Genomic DNA, 6,000 nt, shown 5'->3' on the forward strand with positions numbered 1-6,000 from the left:
CATAAATCTGCCACATGATGAGCGACCTGCCCGTACTGCTTAGCCTCCTTCTTAGCAAGTACAGTCCCAGTGATACTGCATCTGTTAGCACTGCTGCTGTTGTTCCTTCAGATGAGAACCGGCCCAGGAATGCTATCGGCTGGGTCTCACTCTCCTTGAATGTTGCATGGCATGGTATCGCCCTGGGCTAGCCAACCCACATGAGCAACACGGATGCCCAACCCCGACTGTCTACACCAGGAAGCCCTCTCTATCTCAACCCATCGTGCCCCTCCTATGTTAACTTTTTGCAAGGCCTAGTTCTAGAAACTGAAGTGTGCCCCATCTTGTGGCGAAATGTGGGTACTACTCTTTCCCTGAATACCACAATGCACACATATATGCAATTATAAATTATAGCATTATAATACAGCAGTAACATTAAATAAGTTTAAAGGGGTTGGCGGAAAAGTGCTATATGTATATATTTCAACCCCTTACATTCCCCCTTCCTTATAACATGGTTGTCCCCAACCATATAACTTTAATCCTCAGTAGCAGCAAAACATTTTTCAAATATACACAGGGTATAAATAGACAGTCATATGTACAAACAATACTCCACGCAGGGAGAAATATCAAGGAATGAGGTAGTGTGTTGAGCCGAGTCCATTTATATTTTCATTGCTTCAAAGGAAGATGTTTCTCCTCCACTTCATTTGAGTATGGTACTTCTGTACCCTGGAATATAGTTCCTAGAACGAGTCCTGCTTTCCAGCAGAAGGGGCACAACAGGTACAACAAAACAAAGAGTCCATAGACTCCAGATAAAAAAACACAGAGCTCGTAGTCCTCCATGCCAAAATAATCATAATAGAAAGCAAAGAAAACGTACTTATGACCAGTCTTGGCCACGTAACTCTCTAATCCTTTAGGGAAGAATATCAGGGCATCTCCGTTGCCCTAAAGGATGCAGAACAGTCCTTCATTTTACAGCTTGCGTGCAACAGCACAACAAAATTTACAGTTAAATTTCAACTCCATTTTTTCCTTAACGGCACGCATTCCGTGCCGCTCCAGTAGTGGTGGAATCCCATAACCGGTTTCGGGACGGGGGTGACTCTGCAGCCGCAGTAGTCACAGGCTGCCATGATAAGGCAGCTGCGGTGGGGACTTGAGAGGAAGAAGCTGCGTGGGAGGCCGACCATGCTGGGCTCCGACCCGTGCACAATTCCATCTCCTCCGGCATGCACAAGGCTACAGCTACCGCAAAATAGCCCCGAGGACAGTTCTCTTTGTAAAAGGAGACCCAGTACCCTTCCTTCAGGGGGTCTCCCAAATTTTACAGAGGCAACATTGACGTACACCTTCTCCTTGGTTCCGACGTCTTGGATGAATCCATAGCCACGGCCTACCTCCGCATCGACCAGCTGGCCATAGGTGTGACGACCAGCCATAGCGCCACCTCCTGGTTTATGCAACTCTGCCCATACCTCCTTTTCTCTTTGCTTTTTATTTTCTACCATGTCGGCTATCCACGCCAACTGGTCCAGCGATGGAAATGGGCCCTCATTGGCTGGAGTAAAGTGAGGGGCTCCCTGAGATGTTCCAACATTCATGGCGGATCTTCCCTCCAGCATCCTGCAAGCAGTAGAAGGTAACGGAGCCCCCGGCTCCTCATATAGGGGCCGATGACTCGGGGTGGGAATTAAGGACATGGACCGGACTTTAAGGACAGGGGGAGAAGGTGTACTCACCACCTCCGACCGTTGCTTCCTGATCACGCCCGTCTCACGGCTGCCATATCTCTCAATACAGATTGCGCTGTCTCAAAGTAGAAGGTTTGGTTCAGGCCTAGCTTCCGGTATGAGCTCCTCCGGGGCAACCGCTGCTTCCCCTTCCTTGGGTCTTGGTTCCCGTCGCCAAGGTTCCATCCCCCGGTGACATAAAGACTCCGGCACCACAGGTGAAGACGACAGTCCCGATAAAGGCCTCGGTGTGGAACGGTATCGCCCTGGGCTAGCCAGCCCACGTGAGCTAAACTGGCGCCCAACTCCAACTGTCTACACCAGGAAGCCCTCTCTATCTTAATCCATCATGCCCCTGCTATGTTAACTATTTGCAAGGCCTAATTCTAGAAACTGAAGTGTGCCCCATCTTGTGGCGAAATGTGGGTATTACTCCCTCCCTGAATGCCACAATGCACACATACTGTATATGCAATTATAAATTACAACATTATAATACAGCAGTGACAATAAATATGTTTAAAGGGGTTGGGGGAAAAGTGCTATATGTATATATTTCATCCCCTTACACTAGTTTATTATTATTACTTCACTTTTTAGAGTGGGGTCATCTGCGTTACACAACCCCATAAATTAATTAGTAGTCAACGACCTTAGAAATTGATTTATTTGTGGCCGCTATACAATGAGATTGTAATTAGATTAATGGATAAATCACAATATGGGGATTCATTGTTGTAATGAATGAAGCCATCAAGACTTTTTTTTGAGCACTCTGGTTTACAAAGAAATGCTTTTTCAGTTTTCAGACAAGACTTAGATGGCAAAACATAAAAGTAATGGACAATAAATGGGTATTAACATTTAGAATGTGACTGTCTCATCAGGAAAAAGAGGGGTCAGACGTGCCAAGGATTACAGTTAAGATCAAGCTGCAGCAGCTTGTGGAAGTAACATAAAATAAATGTAATAAATGTTAACGTCCTTTGTCCCTCATAAATCTTGTTAGGTTTCAACTTGGATTTTCTTTAATTAAATAAGGATTTCTAACTCTGGATTGTGAACAAATCGTTTCATTTCACCTCGGTCTGGGCTGTAAACCTAGTCCTTCTTAATACTTTGGAAAATGTCATATATAATGTAAAAGTAAATGCTCCATACTTACATAAAATCCCACAATATCTGGTCTTTCTGCTTCATTACAACTAAGGAAATTCTAACTATTAAAAAGATTTATTTTCATTATTACCACTGACATTTTGAATTGTAGTAGAATAATGGCAATATAAGGGGATTCACCATCTGAGATATTTGGGTGGGCCCCACACAGTGAAATGTTTAGGGCAAACCTGGGTACGTGATTCAAAGAACTTCAAGGAAATTATATAATATTCTCTAATAGGTAAAATTGCAAAGTCCTTAAAAAACTAGGCAACTTTGCAATTTAACTCTCATTAAAAATCCCCTCCATTCTCAAGGAGGATTCCAAGGGAAGTAGCACAGTACTTGAAAAATCTTTGCTTTAGAGCTTGCAATCACTGCTAGTGTTGAGCATTCCGATACTGCAAGTATCGGGTATCAGCCTATATTTGCTGTATCGGACGATATTTGCTGTATCGGAATTCCGATACCGAGTTCCGATAATTTTGCGATATCGGAAATCGGAATCGGAAGTGTGCGGTGCGTATGGTTCCCAGGGTCTGGAGCAGAGAGGAGACTCTCCTTCAGGCCCTGGGATCCATATTCATGTAAAAAATAAATAATAAAAATAAAAAATATTGATATACTCACCCCTCCGGCGGACCCTGGACCTTAGCAATGTAACCGGCAGCCTCCGTTCCTAAGAATGAGTGAGTGTAGGGCCTGCGATGATGTCGCGGCTTGTGATTGGTCGCGTGAGCGGTCACATGAGCGGTCACGCGACCAATCACAAGCCGCGACATCATCGAGGGTCCTTCACTCTGCATTCTTAGGGAACAGAGGCAGACGCTTGGACCGGTGAGAGCCGGGGCCGTCAGAGGGGTGAGTATATCAATATTTTTTATTTTTATTCTTTATTTTATACATGAATATGGATCCCAGGGCCTGAAGGAGAGTTTCCTCTCCTTCAGACCCTGGGAACCATTCCGATATTTTGTGTTCCATTGATATGCATAGGTATCGGGTATCAGTATCGGCGATATCCGATACTTTTTGGGTATCGGCCGATCCAATCCGATACCGATACCTTTGCATATCGGAAGGTATCGCTCAACACTAATCACTGCTCTTCCTCAATGATGCAGAAGCAAAGCTGCCTCTGCATGCAGCATGGGAAGTATTTAACCTTTACATAGTCTCTCTTTAGGCGTGCAGACTGGAAGCTGGGAGGCTGTAGAGTTGTGCACGCCCAATTTTTTTTTTTAAATTGACGTGTCACTTTATGCAGTAATAACTCTGGAATGCTTTAACATATCCTACTGATTTTGGGACTGTTTTTTTCATGACACATCATACTTTATGATAATGGCAAATTTAAGTTGATATATTCTACATTTATTTATAAAATTCAAAAATAAAAAAAATACAATTTTCAAACTTTAAATGATTATCATTTTAATCCAGATAGTCATGCCTCACAAAAACATTAATAACATTTTCCTCATGTTTGCCTTACATCAGCACCATCTGTAAAATGTTATTTTATTTTGTCAGCATTTCAGAAGGTTTAAAATTGTAGCAGTATTTTTTTATTTTTTCAATCAAATTTACAAAACATATTTTTTTAGGAACCTGCTCAGCTTTGAGGTGACTTTGGGGCTCCTACATATTGGAAATACCCAAAAATACCCATTTAAAATACCCATTTAAAAAAAGCTTCACTCCTCAATAAAATTGATTTCAGGTAGTTCATTAATCCTTCAGGTGCTTTTAAGGAATTAATGCAAAGTGGCATGACAGGAATGAAAAAGTTTATTTTTACCACCTAAATTTTCATAACTTTTGAAAATGCCACTATAGCTGGCAGACTTTCAGGCCGTTATTTGACCGTGAACTGCCATGGCAAACATCAGGACCACACAAGTGCCGATGGGGTTAAAGAGGGAGCCCCACACTCTATTAACCATGTAGATGCCATAGTTAACATTGACAGCAGCATAGGATTGTCATCCGTCGGGGGATGCTAGTCTCTTACATCGCAGATTAGTAAAAAGACATATTGGCGGTCACTAAGGGAACTGTTGATGGTCATTAAGTTTACTCATATCACAGTGCTTCAAGACTACTTCCTGTGCTGCCTCCATGAAGGTTTGGAAAATGAAGAAATGTTGTATAATTTTGTGTGGTTCGTATTTTCAGTTTGCTTTGTATTATTATTTCCTGTTGTATAGTATGGTGCTATGAATATATTAGTACTGTATAATAAAAAGAAAAGAAAAGATCAAACACTTTAGGAAGTGGTTTAACCCCTTAGTGATGGAGCTAATTTTGACTTCAATAACCAAGCCAAATTTTTTAAATCTGACCAGGGTTCCTTTGTGTAATAGTAACTAAGGAACGCTTTAACGGATCTCAGTGATTCTGACATTTTTTTGTGACATATTGTACTTCATGATAGTGGTAAATTATGGTCAATATGATTTGCGTATATTTATGAAAACATCAAAACTTTTACAAAAAAACTGAAATTTTTGCAATTTTCATATTTTAAAAATGTATGCCCTTAAATGAGATAGTTATACCACACAAAATAATAAATAACATTTCACACATGTCTACTTTGTATCATCACAATTTTTTTAAACAGAATTTTTTTTGTTAAGAAGTTATAAGGGTTTAAAGTTGACCATCAATTTCTCAATTTTTCCAAAATTGACAAAAACCATTTGTGATGGTGTGATATGTTACCTGGGTATCATTTTGTGTATATTTCTATTTTATTGATTTTCATAGTGTTCTCTTGTTGCCCTGTATCATTCGGTGTATTCCCCAAATTGTCTAGAATCTCAATTACCTTCCTAAAGGTTGATAATTAGTGTTGAGCATTCCGATACCGCAAGTATCGGGTATCGGCGATACTTGCGGTATCGGAATTCCGATACCGAGATCCGATACTTTTGTGGTATCGGGAATCGGAATCGGAAGTTCCCAGTGTATGGTTCCCAGGGTCTGAAGGAGAGGAAACTCTCCTTCAGGCCCTGGGATCCATATCCATGTAAAAAATAAAGAATTAAAATAAAAAATAGGGATATACTCACCCTCTGACGCGCCCTGGTAGTAACCGGCAGCCTGC

The sequence above is a fragment of the Ranitomeya variabilis genome, chromosome 1, assembly GCF_051348905.1.
Source record: "Ranitomeya variabilis isolate aRanVar5 chromosome 1, aRanVar5.hap1, whole genome shotgun sequence".
NCBI lineage: Eukaryota > Metazoa > Chordata > Amphibia > Anura > Dendrobatidae > Ranitomeya > Ranitomeya variabilis.